The 23,378-nt window shown below is 34.0% G+C and overlaps 1 long non-coding RNA gene across 1 annotated transcript; it reads left to right on the forward strand.

Moving 5' to 3' along the window:
* Positions 1–6,231: 6,231 nt before the first annotated feature.
* Positions 6,232–8,245, forward strand: LOC147508457 (uncharacterized). Its single transcript, XR_015216366.1, has 4 exons — positions 6,232–6,357; positions 6,432–6,485; positions 7,392–7,461; positions 7,831–8,245. It is a non-coding gene; the product is annotated as an uncharacterized LOC147508457 (long non-coding RNA).
* The last annotated feature ends 15,133 nt before the right edge of the window (positions 8,246–23,378 follow it).

Here is a 23,378-nt window from a genome sequence, read left to right on the forward strand (position 1 = left end):
TACTCAAAGATTCTGCATGATTTATCATCGTCGACAAAACTTTAGAAGTCAGTATGGAAAGGTAGGGAGACAAGGGGTCACTTTGTCTCAACCCTTTTTGAGGAAAAATCTTTTCAAGGGGGGAACCATTCAAAAAAAAACTTTAAAAGAAACAGAAGAGAGGCATTGAGTGATCAACCCTCTCCATTTGTCACAAAATCCAAGTTTTTCAAAAATATTATTTAAAAAAGACCATTCTACTATATTATAGGCTTTAGCCACATCTAGTTTTAAAGCCACCCATCCATCATTTCTTTTATGCATGTTTTTCATATTATGGGAAATTTCATTGGCTAGCCCAATGTTATCCCCTATATTCCTCACTTTCACAAAGGCACCTTGAAAGGGAGAAACGATCTTATGAATATGACATTTAAGTCTATTAGCAAGGATTTTTGAAATAATTTTATATACAAAATTACATAGGCTAATAGGCCTAAAATTTGAAATATGGGGAAGAAATTTTTGGAATCAAAATTGTAAAAGTTTCATTAAATTTTGGGTTTAAAACCTCAGTTCTGAAGAAATCTTGGACACAATCACTCACAGTTTGGCCCACTATATCCCAACAGTTCTAGAAAAAGACCCCTTGGAAACCATCAGGTCTAGAGACCTTTAGAGAACCCATCTTTTTAACAACACTCCAAATATCATCACAAAAAGGAATGACAATCAAAAGTTTATTTTCTCTTTCAGTAATGACAAGTTTAAAAATATTACTAATATTAGTATCAATACTAGGCACATCAGAGCTAAACAGGATATTAAAAAATTGTTGATATTCTCACCAACCTTGGCCCTACCTTCCTCCCACTTAACCCATATCATCATTTAACTTGTCTATGTTATTCTCTTTCAGTACAAAGTGGACATGTGAAAGTATTTTGTGTTCCTCCCATGTTCTTTGAGCCAAAAAGCTCCTGATTTTTGCTTCCACATATCCTTCTCTTTATCCAGCCACTCATTGAGTTGGATTTTGAGAGTTTTAATCTCATCACAGATGTTTTTTGTCAGAGTTTTTTCCATCAAAATTTCAAGTCTAGCTAGAGTCCTTTTGATATTGTGAAACACATTGCCAAAAACAATTTTGTTCTAAACAGTCATTTTAATCCTAGTTTTTGTCAGCTTAGTTATCATATTACAATCAGGTCTATTATGCTTAGCAGTTTTCCAGACATCTTCTATAGTAGGAATACAAGTATCATTTTGGAACAACATTAAAAAATCTAAAAGGTTTATAAGTTTTTTCTTGAAGGTCTACAAGTTATATTTTCCTATAAGTGTATTGAAAGGAAAGTTTCTACCATTTTACCTCTGTTTTACGGAATACTGAAGTTGAGACTGATCCTTTGGCCAATTTTTTTAAATGTTTTGTAGTCACTAGTGAGATACTGTTTTGACGAATTAAAAAAGACAACAATTTGGTCAGACATTCTTTGATCTATAGGTTTTATCTAAACTTGGAGTTTGTATATCATGGTAGGAATGCCAAAAAATAAATGATGGAACGATCCCGAAGGCCCCATAATGGTGCAAACCAACTAGAGTAACAAATTATTGCCTACCGGTGTGTAGCAACAAATTGTCATCGCCTCCCAATTCCCAAATAGTATGAGTTGGTTGAAAGAACTTGAACTTTGTATTTTGTTCATTACAATTGTAGAAGTTGGAGGGGAAGGATGGTTCAGATATCCCTAGATGTCAAGGTATCTCTACACTATATGATAGCTGGGTTTATAGGAGCCACACTTCTCAACCGAACAGTGTATTTCTAATCTCTCTATTTTAAGATTTTAGAGCCACCTCTTTACGTTTATTTAAATTACATCTCCCCTATTTATTAATTACAATTGGCTCCCTGATCTCTATTAAAATTGAACCACTTCTTTTTTCAATAGTTTTAGGATAGTCTTCTTAATTTAAAAGCTAAAATTTATGTATAGGAATTGTATCTCTTTTCCATTTTTAGAAAATTGTTTATCTTTTCTTAGTGAGAGAAATAATTTGGCGAACTGATACGTAGCACATGACACATGCTAGTTTTACAATGATGATTGGATTAGAATGAGAGACTTTTTTGAGCTCGGAATTTAAAGAATTATCTTAGGAGTGATCGTTTGTCTAGAATTATGTTTAACAAATCATAGAGCACGTGAAACGGCATCAGACTCCTTAACTCAATGATATAATTTTGCTTATCCAGGATTTCCTTTCTAGAATGTCAACATCCTATTTTCAGAAGCAATCTTGGGAATTTAATAGAAAGACTAATACAATTTACTGATTTGGCAGGATTTGAAAGTGACACATGGGCAACAAGTATTGATGTTTGACACGAAGAGAGTTAGTGGCAAGGAGGAAATTCCACGGTGGCCATGTTTTGTGCTCGTGGTTGGTGCCATGGGGTGCTTAGTTTGCAGCTCACTATCACACCTCGAATCCATTTTACTACAACTTTTGCAATGCTTAGTTTTGGCCGAATGAGAGACAGCCACGTGGCCAATCAATGAAAAGCTGTTTCCATCATTTCTTTCTGTTTGTTTACTGCCCATTATCATCCCCAACTTAAAAACAACCAAAATTCTATAGTAACCGAATCTTTTGAACCGAATTTATGAACACACTGACGTGACACTCATCAGGCAGGAGGTGCGTGTGAATTGGTCAAAGAAGTACTGAAAATCAAAGTCTCTCTGCTTGCCACGTCAGTGTGTTTACAAATTCGGTTCAAAAGTGTGAGTTGCTGTAGAAACACTCTAAAAACAAAGCAAATATTAACTGAGCAACAGTGGGGTTTTAATTGATCGAAGAAGATAAAACACTAAGTTGGATTCCAATTTAGATTGAGATAAAGACAGTTCCAATTGATTTCAATAGTAAAAATTTGATTTTTTTACCAAAATTTGTTCCCAGCAAAAACAAAAGATTATTAACAGTTGATCTCAAGATTTTGAAAGCCAAATATCCAAAATCAATAGCCATTAATGGCGAACTCGCAATCAAGACATCAAATTCTATTTAAGCTTTTATTTATTGAAAACATAAACCCAATTCAAATGATAATTATTTAATTGTCTCTCAATATAAAAGAAGAATTAATTTGATCTTAAACTTCAAATATCACAAATACACTCCCTATATATCGGCTGTATACTTGAAGAGTTGAAGACTCATCACCCAAAGAGATGGGTTGGGTAGGACTGTAGGAGTGAACTTAGAGATTGGAGATGAAACTATTAGGTATATTAACTTGACTTCTGGGGGTTATTTTGGCAATTTCAAATGTTGACAAAAGTAGTGAAAAGGGGTTCGTTTCGGTGTGCGCGTGGCGTATTCTCATTCGACTAGAAGCAAACTCAGCATACAAATATTACAGCAAAAATGGGCTCAGTCTAATAGTATTCAAAATCTCAAAGAATAAATAAGAGGGCAGAAAGCAGAGTTCCAAATTTCCATGGTACAATGAGGTGCAGACATCGTTTCTCAAGCACCAACAGTTAATCAACAAAAAGATCAGTTTCACTATCGCCACTCGAATGACGTGAACAAAAAACCAGCTAAGGAACAGTTAAAGGTGATTGATTAGTAATATTCGACATTCTAACGGTTGGAAAAACCTGTATCCAACCAATCTATAGGCACTCACAAACTTGGTTACAAACGAATCAAGTATCAGAGACTACACCATTGTTAGGACACTTAATATTTTGTCAGTTTCGTAGTAGTTTCAGTGGACACTTACAAGTCGAATACTAGCTTGGTTTTCCATTACCAAACTTGGTCATTAAGCATCCAAACCATAGAACAAAATGCCATTTCAGGATAAAATTTTGCAACCATCACAAAACATAGTTTGGAAAAAATTTAAGATGTTGGAAACCTGAAATACTCGGCATTTTGTTCTACAGTCCAAGCAATGGGTTCAACATTTTGAGAGTTGTCACATGCCTTGACATGCACCTAATACTACCCAACACACGCATTTACAGTCTACTAGTCTAGTATTTACTTGACAACTTGAAATGTTGCCTAACTCCATTCAAACAATGAAATGGAAAAAAAAACTTACCACTATCATCAGATCTAACCAGAACAAACAACAAACACTAGAAGGATTCAAAAATCAAGTAAACTCCTATTATGAATTCATTAATATTGACAGTGCCGGTCCTGACATTTTGGTGGCCCTGGGCCCCATGCAAGGTCTGTAGAATAAGGCATTTCCTTTTTTTTTTTCAAAAGAATAGACTTTTTATGTGGGTTTTTAACACTGTAGTGGGATTTTTTTAGTTTAATAGGGCCTTTTGTTTTGGTTTATATTGGGGCCTATGCAAGGCCTTAGACGACATTGGCCCAGGACCGGCCCTGGGCCTAAAGCAAGACAATATAATGTAGCCCAACCAGAATTGCTGAAAAACAACACTAGCTTAGGAATATCCCAACCGTCCTAAATTTAGGGCTGCAAAAACCGTCGTGGAGGTAGTTCTGGAACTCGTCGCTTATGTGGTAGGGCTAGTTTTTCATTGTGGCCCTCACTGTGTTTCCATTCTCGCACTGATTATTAACACTAACAAATCCATAAACACTACTAGAGAGAGGTTAAAAAAATGATCAAAAAAAAAAAAAAAAAGTCGTTCAGAACTTCTGCAAGGAACACAAAGCCAGTAAGAACTCTGAACACAAAGCTTGTGAGCTTCTTTGAAATTGTAAGCTCTCTCTCTCTCTCTCTCAAAACATAATATTTATTTAATGATTTTAAAGCTTCAAGTTTGTGTTTTTTCGTTTGATTTTTGTTTGTAAATTGTTGTGTTGTTCACTAAACTGATATGGGTATTTGAAACTTTGATCAAATCAAGGTCCCTTCTCCAAATCGAGGTAAAGTTCTTTCCTTTTTTCATTCTTTTGCATTCCTTATTGTTTAATTACTATGGATTCAATGGAGTTCGCTGAGTCTATCACGGGTATTTGTTATTTCGATTTTTCATTGATGGGTATGAAATATTCGTCTCTTTTTTGGTATTTGGGTTATGTTAACTTGATTGATATTGAATTATTTGGTTCTGGTTGTTTTAGAGTTGCTAGATCTTGGTTGTTACTGGTGACAAATGTTAGTCTTGTTAAGTTGTGAGTTGGAAACTAGTTTTGCTGTGAGTTGTAAACTAGTTTTGCTGTAAAAATTATTTTCTTTTGTCAAAATTTGGTTTTGTTATTTGCTAAGAAAGCTATCTTTTTGTGATTCTTGTGTTGTTAATGTTTCTGTATATGATGAAACATACAAGAAGTGGTCATTACATTCCATTTCAATTCATTTGATTGTATTAATTGGGGTTTTTAGATTAAGAGGTTAAATATGTATATGATTGTCACTATGAACAAGCTAAGCTTTGACAGCTCGCCGTGTCTACTGTCAATGGAGGGAATGGAACTAATGATCTTGAGGCTCTCAAACAAGTATTGTATCTTCTTCAAATCCTATTGTTGTGCTTTAAAACTAAATATGTGGTCTTCTAGTTAATTAGACCTAACTGGATATTTTCAGAAGTGTCCTTTGTGTTTTTTTCTTCGATTTTTAATCTTTGCTTAAATCCTATTGTTGAGGAAGTTTACTAGACTGAAAAATTAGCCTAGCCTGTGTCATATTCAGAAATCAGAAGGCTGAAATTGTGCTTCTGTACATTAGTGATTAAATAGAAATTCTGTTGTCTGACACTCTGACTTCTTTGGTAGCCAAAGAGAATGGGTTGCATTAATATGAAATGCTAAAATGACTTGAACCATCATTTGTGCTAAAAGGCCCAATTGGCATGCAATGTTGCATTGACTTGCTCTAACATGTTCTCCTCGCTTTACGGTTTCATTATTTTTCTTGGATGTTGATAATACGCTAACAACACTGAAGTCTATCTTGATGCTATACAAACAGACTTGACATTAAGAACTGGGTTGACAGTTAAGAGCACGGTGACAATTGGAAGTCTCACTCTTTAAAGCGGATATTAAAAGGAAATGGTGTCCTTTCTACTTTGTAGGACTCATGTATGTAAACTATGTATGGGAAAAGTTCTTTAGGTTACTGGTCACGCTACCCAAAAGTGGCCCTCTGAGTTTAACTTTGCCATCCTGAGTCTAACGTAAGCCATTTAACCATGACAATTCAAGCAAACAGTTGAGTTTAACTTGTCACTTCAGCAGTTCTAAGTTTATTAGGTATCTCAGTCATAAGTGATCTTGTACAACAGTTGCAGTTTCATTCAGACGAACCAAAACATACTCTTCTTGGAGTTTGTCCAGTTTAGTGTGTGGACTAGAGTTGCATAGGTAATGCTTCTGCCATGTTGTTTGCATAGATAATGTGTCTGCCATATAAGTATTCTAACTTGCATGCCTTGCAGATCTTTTGCAGGAAGGCCACATTTGTTTCTTCCTATGGGGTCTCTACATTTCTGGTATGTCCTATTTCAAATAGAAAAAAAAAACAAAACAATATTAGGGGAATTCATTACCGAAAGTTTTTTTTTTTAACCGTATATATGCCAACACACAATACAATCAGACATCTCCTACTTTATGTAATGCATTGTTCAAGTATACATTTTATTGCGGTAATAAGCTCGACACGGGTTTTAGTTTTACTATGTATAAGTTTTATGTTCTTATTTCGCAGAAAGTGGATGCAACTTATATTTTCTATGATTGAGGTCATGGTGATATCATAAGATAAGCTTACTTTTGTATCTCTTCTTTAACTGGAAATAGAGAACATGCAATATAATTCTCTTTGAGTAGGTGGCTTTCCACATGGGATTTGGACTAGATAGTTGTGTATATAAGGTAGATAATGCTAGGAGGTGCTCATGGTATATAAGGTACTTAATGCTAGGAAGCACTCCTCGGGTCCATACCATAATGAGTCTATGGAGTATAAATGAACATAGCGATTCCGTGGGTATCTCTTGAATGAGTTTAGGACAATTTCGACATATCACTACTACATAAAGGCACATTAACCACGGTATGGCAAATTGTATATACCACTGTGTTTCCAATAACAGTGGGAAATTGATATAACTCGGCTAAATTCTTTTTCGGTGTTGGAATATCCCACTGCTTTGTCAAAACGCTGGTTTATATTATTTATGAAAATGGGTAAACTGTGGGAAAAGTAGTCTCATCACTTTAGCAAGAGTGCGAAACCAACCCCACTTGCACAGAATAATAAAAAAGGCAAAGCAGAGACTGTCAAGCGCTAAAACTCTACCACTCCGTTATATTGTACTTTCAGTAGGGTTCATTGACCATTTGTGAGCAGTTAACATAGTACCACTACTTAGAGTTTTTGTATATGAATGTAGGTGCTTTTAACATCCTCAACTTGGAGATCATATTCATTTTGCAGCTCAAACTCGACTCTTTATGAAAAAGGTTAGTTTTATTTTTCAGTCTCACTTTCAGATATATTTTAGCGTGATGAATTTGAATGAATGGTACCCCTTTTTGGATAGCATGAAGATATATTATATTCAAAAATGGTTGCTCTCATTAAAGATGACGTAAACTATTTCTAAGTTTTAACCAGGGAAAAAAGGCATAAACATAAGGCGTTAGGGCTATGCACAAGTGTAGATGGTTATAGTCTGATACTAGTCTACAAACTAGTACCATATGAGCTTGTTTAATTGGTGATCTTTTCTCGGTTCGTGTTTTAATTCACCTCATATGGTAAGGGTTTCTCATTTCCAAGTTCATATTTGTTTTTTTCTTTTTAATTCTCTATATCTCTTAATTACTCAGGTCTGTCTCGCGAAAAATGGAGTGACAACTGATTTTTAATTATGATTCTAATGAAGGAATGGGGGATGATAATAATAAGGTGGGTGAGAATTGTAAGAATGGTAGTGGGAATAATTCGAATGCGATCCAAATAGTACTATCACTGATGGTGTAGATCAGAAAGGGAAGAAAACGAAGCCTCCTCCTAAGAATCTGATGGCTGAAGGACGCCGTAGGAAGAAGCTTAATGATAGACTTTACATGCTGAGGTCTGTTGTGCCCAAGATCAGGAAGCTAAGGTGACATTTCTTTACGATTCTTTACTGTTATGGTTGTTAATTTTGGCGTTCGACATATATCAGTATAGCTTACCTTATGAATTGTATGTTATTTGTATTATGTTTTAAGTTTGATGATTAAAACAGTTTTCGTTCTTTAAAACTGCTAAATTTGATCTTGGACCAAATGGTTTATTAGCATAGCTGATTATAAGCGTATACATTGAGCAAAGATTGTTTAATCAAGCCTATATAAGGACTAATAGACCAGGTATACTAAGTGTTGTTAAGAGCTCAATTACTTGAAGTGAGTGATTCAAAATTGTGTCTTCACTCAATTACTATTCGACTTTAATATGATAAAGGCGGACATGTATTTTGTATATTGTCTTAACTCAGTTACTATTCAACAAATCAACAATTGATTTGATTGACAATCTTTTACACCAAATGGAAATTTGAGTTGTTGCTGAGGAGAAGCCACTATTTTGGTTGCTTTGCAAGACCATTTTATTTGTTTTTTGCTTAGACAATATAGTTAAGATGGCTGGTGATACTACTTTAGTTATTCCAAGTAGTATAAAGAAGACCATTGCTGGGATTATTAGAGAGATTGATGATTATTTTTTGAGAGCTTTGGTGTCGGGGCAGAATGTTATTCTGCTTTTGGATATCAATAGGAATGGTGACTCTCTTCACCAGAATTTCAGGGAAAGCATGAGTAAGAACTGATCTGGCCCACCTTAACTAGTTGCATTTTGTTGTGTAATATGTTTGTTATCTGATTAGTATTGCTAGTTCATTCACTGTTTTTTAATGTAGCTGCGCTGTTGAGGTTAATTATGAAGGTCATGACTATGGTTCATTTTATAAGGAAGTCGTGCAAGTCTTCTAAGGTTTTTAGTGCACCTTCTTGGAGTTGGTCTTCTAGAGCCCCTCCATTCTAGCAAGGATGTTATAGACTTTACACTTTAGTGAACCTGGTGAACTTTTCAAGCCTGGTGTACATGGCGTTACACTGAATAAAATTTACTCCGAGAAAGAGAAGTTGTACAAGGAAGTTAAGGTAACTGTGCTTTTAGTTTGTTTTTAATCATTGTAATGTGGTATATGTAAACTCCATGCAACTTATACTAGGACAAATAATTTAGTTCATATTAATAGGTAGGATAATGACTTTCCGTAGATTGTGTGGTGTGGTCAAAGATTGGAATATTTATTTATATATCGGTTACTCATATGGACACCGAAGTCAACTCTTGCAACTCACTTCTCTATGTCGAGTGGCGTCGGATTGATAATGCTTCTGTTGTGTTGTTTGCCTATGCTACTCTCAAGGTTGTTTACCCTCATGAAAAACTATGTGATTCACGTGAAAGAAGGAAATGCGCAAGCTGATGAAGATAAGAATTTCAAATTTCAAATAGTTTTTTCATTATGTTCTTGTTCTGTCTCGTATATTTTGAAAGCCTAGTTGTTGGCAATCAAAAACTTGAAAACATTGTAAATTTTGGAAATTATCGATCTATTATATATCAATTTTGGAAATGTGTTATTTTAGTATGTTGCTTATGTAATTGATTTTATGATATAAGAAATCTCAAATCAGGTAGCATAGGAAAATAGATTCTACCAAAAAAAAAATATTAAAAAAAATTACTTTAAACTAATACGATGGGAACAGTGTTGTTAATTGGCTCCCAAAAACGAAATGGCGACAGAAATGCATGTCCTAAGCTTAGGACACAGATTTATGACAGTCAGTTGAGTCCTAGTTTTGAAAATATAGAGTATGAATGTGAAGGAAATATACGACGGTTTTGAGTATCCTAAATTTAACGACGGCATAAACCGTCTCACACCCGTCGCAATTCTAATTCAGCTTACCACGTTTTTTTTCCGTCGTTAATATTAACGACAGTGCTATTTGCGATGGAGTCTGGGACACAATTTCCCATCGTAAATCTCGATTTATGACAGATTTAACCGTTGTTTTTGGCCATTTCTGATGTAGTGTACGTTAATGTTATCAATTTTTTTTTTCAACTTGTGTTATTCAATATAATCCAAGAGAGAGTAAGTGAAATGATTTTGTTATTTGACAGAAGAGTTTTATTTATTTTTTTAGATATAGATAAAAATTTGGGTTTTTTTAATTGTGAGTTGGTTTAATGTTTTTTGTTTTTTTTTAATTGTTTGTAACGAGTGGGGTAAGTATTGCTAAAGAGTTTAATAAGGAGTTGGGTTCTCGGGGATTGTCAGTGATTTTGTTATTTGCCAGAGAGTTTTATTTGTTTTTTTAGATATAGATAAAAGTTTGGATTTTTTAATTATGAGTTGGTTTAGTGTTTTTTGTTTTTTTTTAATTGTTTGTAATGAGTGGGAGTGAGGTAAGTATTGCCAAAGAGTTTAATAAGGAGTTGGGTTCTCGGGGATTGTGAGTTATTTTGTTATTTGACAGAGAGTTTTATTTGTTTTTTTAGATATAGATAAAAGTTTGGGTTTTTTAATTGTGAGTTGTTTTAGTGTTTTTTTGTTTTTTTTAATTGTTTGTAACGAGTGAGGTAAGTATTGTCAAAGAGTTTAATAAGGAGTTGCTTCTCGGGAATTGTGAGTGATTTTGTTATTTGACAGAAGAGTTTTATTTGTTTTTTTAGATATAGATAAAAGTTTGGGTTTTTTAATAGTAAGTTGGTTTAATATTTTTTGTTTTTTTTAATTGTTTGTAACAAGTGGGGTAAGTATTGCCAAAGAGTTTAATAAGGAGTTGGGTTATCAGGGATTGTGAGTGATTTTGTTATTTGGTAGAGAAGTTTTATTTATTTTTTTAGATATAGAAAAAAATTTGGATTTTTTTAATTGTGAGTTGGTTTAGTCTTTTTTGTTTTTTTTTAATTGTTTGTAACGAGTGAGAGTTGGGTAAGTATTGCCGAAGAGTTTAATAAGGAGTTGAGTTCTCGGGGATTGTGAGTGATTTTGTTATTTGGCAGATGAGTTTTATTTATTTTTTTAGATATAGATAACAGTTTGGGTTTTTTAATTGTGAGTTGGGTTAGTATTATTTGTTTTTTTTTTTTTTATTGTTTGTAACAAGTGGAGTAACTATTGTCAAAGAGTTTAATAAGGTCTCGGGAATTGTAAGTGATTTTGTTATTTGACGGAAGAGTTTTATTTGTCTTTTTAGATATAGATAAAAGTTTGGGTTTTTTAATTGTAAGCTGGTTTAGTGTTTTTTTTTTAATTGTTTGTAACGAATGAGTTAAGTATTGTCAAAGAGTTTAATATAAGGAGTTGGGTTCTCAGGTATTGAGGGATTAATTGAAATCGTGTGTTTATTTTTTTATTAAATATGGTTAGTTTATTTTTTGTCCTAAATAAGTGGCAACTAATTGAACTCTTTGTTATAAAGTTTATTGTTTTGTGCTAATAATAGTGTGACTCCTATTTTTTGTTTTAGTTTGGTGGCCTAAAGCAATTGCTTGGGTCGCTTTGTCTCAGGGCGACACTGAATATTGAGTGAGTTACATACACGACTCAATCTGAAGAGACTCAATTCTTCTTCTTGTATATTGAGTATTGACTCAACAAAATTCACAAAATTACATCTGACTATGACTCTGACTCTGACTCTGATTCCATTGACTCTATTGACCCGATTTAACTTTGACTAACTCAACATGACCCAACCCAATTTAACAGACTTTGTAGGCAGCAGCTGACATCATATTAATTCTAGCCACCAAACCATCGGCACTGTTGGCGAGTCACACATCGTCCAAATTATTAAGAAAAAAAACAGTAGGAATGTTTTTCTTGGCCCTTATCTTAGTGGCTTCTATGAACTGTTCTGATTCCAAATAACAAACCAATCAAACCGCTGAAGTGTTTCAATTTGAAACATATACTGCTTTGAAAGACACATTTGAACAATATTTAGAATGCTGGTATCAGTTCGACACCGTGGAGAGAGGATGAATACACCATCGACATCACTCGTTTTTCGACCATCGAGATCGGAAAGTTTCTCCACAAATACGACTCTGGGATTTGATTCCCTCAGGCATTTACAAACAATTAAAAAAAACAAAAAACACTAAACCAACTCACAATTAAAAAATCTAAATTTTTATTTATATATAAAAAAACAAATAAAACTTTCTGCCAAATAACAAAATTACTCACAATCCCCGAGAACCCAACTCCTTATTAAACTCTTTGGCAATATTTACCCGACTCCCACTCGTTACAAACAATTAAAAAAAACAAAAAACACTAAACCAACTCACAATTAAAAAAATCCAAACTTTTATCTATATATAAAAAAACAAATAAAATTCTCTGCCAAATAACAAAATCCCTCACAATTCCCGAGAACCCAACTCCTTATTAAACTCTTTGGCAATACTTACCCCACTCGTTACAAACAACTAGCTATTTGGCCCGGCCTATAGCCGGACTTGCTACATAGATAGCTAATGACTCAAAAACCTATAGTCCACTTGAATAAATAATATATATAAATATATTCATAGCTAATGATTCATTGCATACTTTGTTTAAAGGGTTTATATTTTTCTATTTTTTCTTAAGAGATTGCAAGCTCTCAAACCTTAATCTAATAAGTGTAATGCATATATTTTTTCTGGCTGATGCATCAGTAGTAGCGAAAGACAAATTGGTGTTAATATCAAATCTAGATGAATATCATGATATAGGTGACAATGAATGTTTGTTTGTACATCATATTGCACCATTTGCAATATTGAAGTAATGAGACAAATAATAGTTATCACAACAAAAATATAATTTCTTTAGATTCTCAAGTCATACATCATAAGAAAGTTGAGTTTTTCTATAATCACCACCAACGGAATGTATGGACACACTTTAGAAATCACAGTCTTGTTAAACTTAATCATGCAATCGAACTTATGATAAAAAGGGGGAGAAATGCATACCTATATATCCAATGATAAAAGGAGATGCATATTGTCATCGAGTGTCCTTTTCATCTTCTCCCTGACTAAAATAGTTTTTCTTTGTTGCAATCCAATCCATAAGCTGATTTTAGTGAAAGTAGGTTTTCCGCTAGTGGGTATGTGATTAGGTAAAGCTCATCCCGTTTCTGGACCCCTTTCATTTCAATAAATTTGCACTTTCAGCTTATAATGTTTTAAGAAACCATATATTTAGAATCACAAAGAAGTGCAATATCACCACTCTCACAAAGTTTTATAATCTCAACAATCACATGTCTGAAACCTCAATGACACAATGAATCAAGTTCTATAGAAAATTGCTTTACCCAAGACTCCTTGATATTGTACTTCTTCATAACCCATATACCAACATTGCATTGAGATGTACATTGCACCACAGATAGATCCCCTTCAAGCATCCAATTAAGGCTATAGCGGTCTTCTGTAGGTTTACACAAATGTGAGCTAGGAATTGAAACAAATCCAAATTCTTCTACGCCCAAGCTGAACGACACAATAATAGGCACACCATTTTCTGAACTCTAATCAATAGCCATCCAATGAAGACACTTGTGAACAAATACTGAAACATTTTCATTGGCATGACGAAGCACATCTGGAATGATACCATTCTTTCTTCGCCAAACAGTACTACGTAGTGTATGTACTTGAACTCTATTCTCATACAATCCAGACTGAGAACCGTACCCCGCAAACATAACAATCACCATCTTAAATTCCATCTTAGAGTCTTCAAACCCAAAACCCGACAAACATACATCTCTATGCTTACCAGTTGGTTCCATAAATTCATAATAGTCCCATAAATTCATAGCTGCAAACATTACCCCAAAGTCTGGTTCAGGGATTTACTCAGAAACCTCAGAGGAATGTACTCACTGCTCCAAAGCCTCCTAGTGTCAATATGACAAATCTAGTGATGGGCTTGTTCAATCAGATGTAGTAGTAGCTGCCTCTGCTGCCTCAACTGCATTCATGAGAAGTAATACGCAAGGAAGCTTGATTGATCAGGAGTTGCTCATCAAAATCCTCAGCAACCTAGAAATGATAGAAAAATGGTTACAGATTATGGACCAGTAGCCAACCTACAGAGTGTACAGATGCCCAAGTACATCGTCATTGAACATTGAACTTGTGAGTCACACAGCCAGGTCTACCACCTGGTTATATCAACAGGGTAGAACCTAATATACCCATCGTCTATACGACCTACATCAGGACTCTTCCATCTTGTGACAAATGTAGTGACACCCATGTAGTATGCACCACATTCACCTGGAATTGCTCAAATAACCACACCTATAGTTAAACACCCAGTTAATAAGAGAGTATTTATGTTAACAATTCATGCCCAAAAAAAAAAAAAAAAAGTTTGCACTATATAAATAGGTTTTGGGGGTTACTTAGGAGCATAACTCCTCTATAAACAAAAAATGATATCCGTGCTAAGTATTTCAGTAATAGAAGCAAGTGCTTGCTGAGGTACTGAATAGATAACAATCGAAAGTGTGAGGTGTTCTAATAGAACATGTGTAAGACAGTTGTACGTGTGAATGTATACAGTCTATGCAGTATACAGAGAAGATTTAGAGTTATTACTTACAACATAAGAGAGTATAATAGATGAGAAACGTCAATGCAAGTTGGAGTTAAATGTAAAAGTCTTGATGACTGAACACATGTACATTATGAGCTTCATCTTCTTGTTGTTGCCTGTCAGAAGTTTGTAACACATGAAAGGAGAATGTGATAATATATCTAAAAATAGCAAAAAGACCATATTATCTATTTAGAACATAAATCGGTAACAACACTGTCTATATGTAAGAGTTGTGAACATAGATAGTAATCTCTGAGAGACATCATTGACTTTTTCGCGTTCGAGAGCTTGTTGTTCATCTGTCATTTGTTGTCTTTTATTTTGATGACCGAGACGATCACGCTCTCTGAGCAAAGGAAAGTGTTCTTCAGACATGTATTCACGTTGTTTTTTCTTCCGCTGTTCATTCTCCAATTGAATGTGTGTTGTGTTGTTGTGTTGTTGTTGTCATTAACTGTAGTAGATTCTTGTAAGGAAGAGTCGTTCATCATTTCCTTGAATTAATTGGTCGGAAAGAGAATGCATCCCAATAAAAATAAAATAAAAAATCAAACAACTAATTAAGTAATTAAACATTGAAGTAATCAACTACACACTTAAACATATGGATGAATAACTAATATCGCCAGTGAAATAAATGCAATACCATCGCCCAAGTATAATTACGTTAAATTATATACAAAGTTCCAATTCAAAAATACAAATTATACTAAGTGTTGTCCATGAAAATCAAGAGATTGCATCTAATTAGATGTGTAAGTACAGATAAAACAACGAAAAAAGATGAAATTGAACATCGAGAAGGCGAGAACAGTTGACGGAGTATGAACAACTTTATACAGATTACTCAGGTAGGGGGCAGCAAACTAAAAGATGCATACCTCATGGACAAAGGTTCGATCATAGCATGCATTGCATGAGGTGTAATCCAGCAGGCATCGACAAACTGCTTGATCTCATCCTGATCATTATGTGAGGTGGAACTTACCTCCATAGATACTCGATTGGAGCCTTTGTACAAATGCTTAACACACTTGATGGTTGAGCATACTTCGACATTTCTGTGACAATCATATTTCCTCAGGAGCAGTTAATACTTAAATAGTCTATTCTACACTCCATACTTCTCAAGGTTACTGGCCTGTGAGTACTGATGATATCCATTGAAGGTGTTTGGGCCTTGAGGGAACACCATTCAGCACTACAATCGGCACACCGTTCACCGTACTACATGCACTTGAATCAAGTAGTTTGCTAAAATGTTTTGTAATCTTAAGTTGCCACTCTGAGGATGTCTAAGATATATTATTAGTGGCAGATAAGTGTTAATAACCAGAAGTCTAGAACCCTCAATACGTAAGTACGTTCAAGTAGTTTAAGTATACGATGAACCTACAAAATGCGATAAATGGTTTGATCTAAAATGAACTTGCAATCTTTCCCTTCTTTCTCTTAATACAAGTAACCTTGATCAGTTTACCAAAACTAAAGTAAGCTAGATCTAAAATAACATGTTATATATATATATATATATATATATATATATATATATATATATATATATAGGAAAATTTATACTAGAAAGACTTATAACTAATTTATCAAACATTATATAATCAACGTATATATATAAATTGTAGTTGAAAAGTCATGGATGTGTACATGTACTAATATACCCAACTCTCCTAATATTTGGTTATAGTATTGTACATGTACCCAACTCTCCAAATTGTAGTTAACGTATATATAAGGTGTACAGAGTATGTGCTAACAATATTATTTAAGACTTAATTCGATAATGATTGATTGGTATCAGAGCATTTGGTTAGCTTAAACTTAGGTGAGTCTAGGTGATTCTCGGATCGTGGTTTATGGGTAGTGTTTAAGAAGTTTTATTTTCAAAACTATTTCCGCTAGTTGTTTTATTTTTACAAAGAAAATGAAAGAGATATAGAAATAAAGAGAGTCAATATTTTTCTTGATTTGTTTGTACGTGTAATGTGTATATTTATATTAGTTACTTGTGGAGTAAATATGGAATGATTTTTATTTTCCTTATCATATGAGGAGTGGTTATATGTGTAATATGTTAATTATTGATGGATTTGATCAAAATGATGTGTGCTGCTATAGTGTGGTTTTGTTGTTGGTGATCATTTTCACGTGGAGTATGGATTAAGTACGACCACATGTCTGTGAACTTTGTATTTGAGTGTTATGATATTATTCAAGAAATAATAAGATATTTTAATCTATATTGAATGAGCTGTATTAACTGATGAATGAGCTGCATTAACTGATGACTTTGTGATGTACTGAGTAAGGAACTAATTGCCTCGGTGTTAGAGGAACTATCTCGCCTCACTCGTACATGGTAATGGATGAATAATGTTTTGAAGTATAAGAGATTAATTTGTTAGAGGTGATTAACTATAAATAGAAAGAAAAATAAAATAAAATATACGTGTATTCTTTTTTTAGATGTGTATACTTGCGTATACACGTGTATTCTTTTTGAGATGTGTATACCTACGTATACACGTGTATTCTTTTTGAGATGTGTATACTTGCGTATACACGTTTTTATATTATTGTATATATAGAGGAACTATTACCGGGTATATGATGATAATAGTGTTTCACCAACATAGCATGATAGATTAATATTGTTAAATTAGTTTCACATTGATTTTGCATATTCGAGTATTCTTACATATATATCTTGATTTATGGTTCATAAATATTACCGTGAGAATACAACTTGTTATGGGTGACATATTAGAAGTGAGTTTATATTATCCTAAAATTTTAAAAATTCGTGTTATACGGTAGCAAGTCTTATGTTAATTGTCATTGTATATGGAGATTAATTTTTGAATCTTTTCACCGTTTAAAATAATTAGTAATAATAATAATAGCAATGAGCGTCGAGTATTTATTCTTAACTGTTTTGTTTCAGTCTATATGATTTTGATAGATGAATATAAAAAAAATTATTTTTGGATACGTGCTATATTTGCTCCAGTTGCAAGCATGAATTAGGATTCAAGGGTTGTTTTAAATTTAATATTTCTGAGAGCATGACTAAAGTAAATATAAAGTTTTATTGTAGTATCAATGACATGAGGGACCTTTTTGTTTTAAGTGTGTTAGGACACTAATTTTTCTTTTATGCATGATAATGAAAGACTCCATAATGTTTTATGCATGGATGAACTTACCCCATATGATTTATTAGTTAGAGTAGAATATTATTTTTCGTAGAGTTTGCTACGTGTTAAGAAACTCCATGCTCATGAGAAATGATGTATTTATCTTGCGTTTAAGTGACAATAATAATGTGTTTTAATATAAACAGTTAAACTGTAATAGGTTTTGTAATGGCATGAGGACATATATATTTTGGAATTAATTAAAATAATTAATACCAATGTTATCTTGCTTAAGTTTAATCAACGTGCATTCTTGGGTATGTTCTAAGTTAATAACCAATGTTATTTGTTTGTATAGCTTTACTTCGAATCTCGGACGAGATTCTTTTTGAGATGTATATATTTATGCTTGCCCGATTTTTAAATCGTATTTTTTCTATTTATTTATTAATTAATTTAATTATTTATTTATTTTCAAAATTAAATTCGGATTGGATTCGGGATACGTGGGCTGGTTTTGGGCCGAAGTTCATGTTAGGCTTGGGTTTTGGACCCAAGTATATAAACACATTGTTCTAGAGAATAGAGTTTTAAAAATAATAAAAATGGAGGCAGAGCTAGAAACGCGTTGGCTAGAGCGTTGGAACGCGACGGCTCGGACTACGAGGTATTCGTGGAGCTTGGGATAAAGGTGAGTAGCTATTTTGCTATTTCACCGGATTTGTAGTTTTTCGTATGTCGGTGTATACGGTTTATTGTTTCTATTTTTTTTTGATATTGCTCATTATCCTGTTGTATTGGACTTCGTGCCTTTTGTTTTATTAAACTTTGTTACATTTCGGATTTGAATTTAACTGTCAGAACTGTTGGAACTCGAAAGTCGTCAATGGCGGCGTCGCGAGTCCAACAATGAAAATCGCCATATTTCATCTTAACTTTATGGCGGTTAAGGGCAGCTAAAGCCCAATCTATAATCTATAGAAATCGTCATTTGTTTTTCTTTGTTTCTCTTTTGTATTGTATTGAATCAAGTTGAACGGTTCAAAACTCTGGAGACTTTGTAATGGAGCGCGAGCGTGCCCCATGGGTCGTGAATCTTGCCCTTATATTAGGGCGTTTGTTTTGGTGGGTGGGTGTATTGGAGAGTCAGGGGTTGTTGAAACTTGGTAAAAGCTTGAACGGCTATTAATGGCAGCCAAGAAATCGCCAGTAACTATTATGGTTGGTTTTTGTGTTTTTTTTTATTGTGGATGAATGGGTTGATGTTTGGTTGTGAGGGGGTGTGTTTGAGGTTTGTGTGAGGGCTGTTGAGTGGGCTGTTGGAAGCTTGAGGCCAGCCATTAATGGCGGCAAGAAATTTCAGATCTAGTTTGGTGAGGTTTGGATTGTATGAGTTGGGGTTTTCGCTTTCATTAATGTTGTTGGGTTTGTTATGGGGATTAAAACCGCCTGATCAAAAAGGGTGGTCGATTAGTGCTTGGTGGTGGCCGGATTTTGGTGCCTGGTGGAGCTGCTGGAGGAAGGAGATGACCGGGGCTTGGCTTGGGCCCGGTCGGTTTCTCCCCGGCTTGTTTGGTTGGTTACTTTGGGCCGAAATGTTTTGTTTTGGTTGGGCCCGATTTGTTTTAAGTTGTTGGGCCGGACCAGTTCAACTAAGTTTTGGACCAATTTGGATTAGTTTTTGGGCCCGTTTCTAATATTTCTTGGGGCCAGTCCATTGGACTTAAAATAGTTCTATTTGGGTTTTTCAACTTTTAGACTTTCGGGTTTTAAGGTTTGGGCTTGGCCAGTTAGGTCCGAACCATTACCTTGGTCATGAGCCCATGAGCCATGCACATTGACCTTAGCCATGAACCATGGCTATGACCCTGAACCTGTCGAACACGGAAACAACAGTTTGACTTTGACCAGGACATGTTGACCTTTGACCATTGACGGTTGACTTTGACTTTGACCATGACATGTTGACTTTTACCTTTGACCGTTGACTATGAAATGTTGACTTTTCCAGTCTTTCACATGTTTGATTATATGGACAAATGTAGTAATAAAATATTGTTAAAAATTGTATAACTTGGTTGGTCATTATCTAATTTAGATTTGACGTGAGTAGTGTGTAAAACATATATATATTGGGCTTTGATTGTGGACTGTGGACTGTTTAATAGTGCTACATTTTATGTTGTATATTGTATGGACAAATCAAATGATAAAATGCTGTGGAAGCCTGCATAATTGGTTAGTCATTATCTAAGAAAGATTTGACATTGATGTTGTGTATTTTTGACACGTGACGATATTGAGATGTTAGGAGACATTATATTCCTAATACGATATAATAAAGATATATGCGATACGTTTGAAGCAATTGTGATATCATATGATATATTGGGATATATATATTGAATGCAATAGTTTTGGAGAAATAAAGGTATAACCGCTCCATTATTATATATGTGAGATGCTACTATGAGGTAGCATAGTATTTGTGAATATTTCCCACGGGAGTGTGGTGTAGTGCAATAATATATTGGCACGTGAAAGTATGAAAGTGGTTATGAGATATAATTGAGATATTTCTAAATATTATGGCTTAGTGCAATAAGGTAATTGACCTACACGTGATATAGTGGATTTATTATGAGTCAATAATGTATGACACTTGAATAAATTACGTAACGAAAATCCTAGAACCTAGCTACCACAACTCATGTGATTGGCCCTTCTGGCATTTCAGTTAATCTGAATGGCCTTCGGGCGTAAGTAATGTGATTGGCCTTTCTGGCGTTTCAGTTAATCTGAATGGCCTTCGGGCGTAAGTAATGTGATTGGCCCTTCTGGCGTTTTAGTTAATCTGAATGGCCTTCGGGCGTAAGTAATGTGATTGGCCCTCCCTGGGCGTTTGATAAAAGGCGAGCGGCCCTCTGGCGTAGCGAATAGTGGCTTGATTATTCCGTTCGCCAAAATAGAACGATGGCGCGATATTTTATGCGAATAGTGGCATTACTTACATAATTACTTCCGGTATGAGGATTTACACAGTGTCGCGGCATCCCGGCTCGGGGTGGTTACGCACGGAGTGGTTCATTATGTAAGGGGAGGCATGTGGATGTACATGTTCGGCGTTGGGTAGCGATTGTGGTAGCCAGGGAAACTAGGTAAGACATAGATACGACGAGATTTTAGGGACACACAAAGAAAACCTTCAATAATATAATTATAGTAATATGCTTGGTTGATTATTTGTTTAGTTGAACCTAAGGCGCCTCGATGGAGGAACTACATGCCTTATTTATTATGCGTATGGTTTGTTGTGTGGTTAGTGGGAAGTTAAGGCGCCTAAACTTTCAACGACAGTTTGGTATCAATTCGATAATGATACCAAACATCAGAGCATTTGGTTAGCTTAGACTTAGGTGAGTCTAGGTGATTCTCGGATCGTAGTTTATGGGTAGTGTTTAAGGAGTTTTATTTTCGAAACTGTTTCCGCTAGTCGTTTTATTTTTACAAAGAAAATGAAAAAGATATAGAAATAAAGAGAGTCAATATTTTTCTTGATTTGTTTGTACGTGTAATGTGTATATTTATATTAGTTACTTGTGGAGTGAATATGGAATGGTTTTTATTTTCCTTATCATATGAGGAGTGGTTATATGTGTAATATGTTAATTATTGATGGATTTGATCAAAATGATGTGTGCTGCTATAGTGTGGTTTTATTGTTGGTGATCATTTTTGCGTGGAATATGGAGTAAGTGCGACTACATGTCTGTGAACTTTGTATTGGAATGTTGTGTTATTATTTAAGAAACAAGGAGATATTTTATCTATATTGAATGAGTTGTATTATCTGGTGGCTTTGTGACGTACTGAGTAAGGAACTAATTGCCTCGGTGTTGGAGGAACTATCTCGCCTCACTCGTACATTGTAATGGATGAATAGTATTTTGAAGTATAAGAGATTAATTTGTTAGAGGTGATTAATTATAAATAGAAAGAAAAAAATAAATAAATAAAATAAAATATACGTGTATTCTTTTTGAGATGTGTATACTTGCGTATACACGTGTATTCTTTCTGAGATGTGTATACCTACGTATACACGTGTGTTCTTTTTGAGATGTGTATACTTGCGTATACACGCTTTTATATTATTGTATATATAGAGGAACTATTACCGGGTATATGATGATAATAGTGTTTCACCAACATGGCATGATAGATTAATATTGTTAAATTAGTTTCACATTGATTTTGCATAATCGAGTATTCTTACATATATACATTGATTTATGGTTCATAAATATTACAGTGAGAATATAACTTGTTATGGGTGATATATTAGAAGTGAGTTTACATTATCTTAAAATTTTAAAAATTCGTGTTATACGGTAGCAAGTCTTATTTTAATTGTCATTGTATATGGAGATTAATTTCTGAATCTTTTCACCGCTTAAAATAATTAGTAATAATAATAATAGCAATGAACGTCGAGTATTTATTCTTAATTATTTTGTTTCAGTATATATATGGTTTTGAATACGTGTTATATTTGATCCAGTTGCAAGCATGAATTAGGATTCAAGGGTTGTTTTAAATTTAATATTTTCTGATAGCATGAGTAAAGTAAATATAAAATTTTATTGTAGTATCAATGACATGAGTAACCTTTTGTTTTAAGTGTGTTAGGACACTGATTTTCTTTTATGCCTGATAATGAAAGACTCCATAATATTTTAGGCATGGATGAACTTACCTCACATTATTGATTAATTTAAGTAAAATATTAATTTTCGTAGAGTCTGCTACGTGTCAAGAAACTACATGCTAAAAAGATATGATATATTTATCTTACGTTTAAGTGACAGTAATAATTTGTTTTAATATAGATAGTTAAACTGTAATAGGTTTTGTAATGGCATGAGGATATATAATATGAAATTATTTAAAAAATAATTAATACAAATGTTATCTTGCTTAAGTTTAATCAACGTACATTCTTGGGTATGTTCTAAGTTAATAACCAACGTTTTTGTCCGTATAACTTTACTTCCGAATCTCGGGACGAGATTCTTTGGAGATAATGTATAAGCTATGCTTGTATTTTTTAAAATACGTTTTTATCTATTTATTAATTAATTAAATTTATTTATTTAAAAATCGGTCGGATTGGACTTTGGTACATGTGGGCCCTGGTTTTACGGGCCCGAAGTGCATTGGGCTTGGGTTTGGGACCAAGTATATAAACACATTTTTCTAGAGAATAGGGTTTTAAGATAATAAAAATAATAAAAATGGAAGAGCTAGAAGCTCGTTCTTTGGAAGCGTTGGGCCTTGACGATTGATTAGGAGGATTAGGATTCATTCAATTCATAAAGGTGAGTTGAGTTAACTCTCACCACTACTAGAACTATGATTTTCATCGGTTTAGAATTCTACGAATTTTCTACATCCATATAAAAACTGTTTTTGTGCGTGAGTTACTTTTTCTAGTTTGCGTGAATGAGAAAAAAAAGAAATAAGCTTTTACATTCAATAT

Source organism: Coptis chinensis, chromosome 3 (genome assembly GCF_015680905.1).
Source record: "Coptis chinensis isolate HL-2020 chromosome 3, ASM1568090v1, whole genome shotgun sequence".
In the NCBI taxonomy this organism is placed as follows: domain Eukaryota; kingdom Viridiplantae; phylum Streptophyta; class Magnoliopsida; order Ranunculales; family Ranunculaceae; genus Coptis; species Coptis chinensis.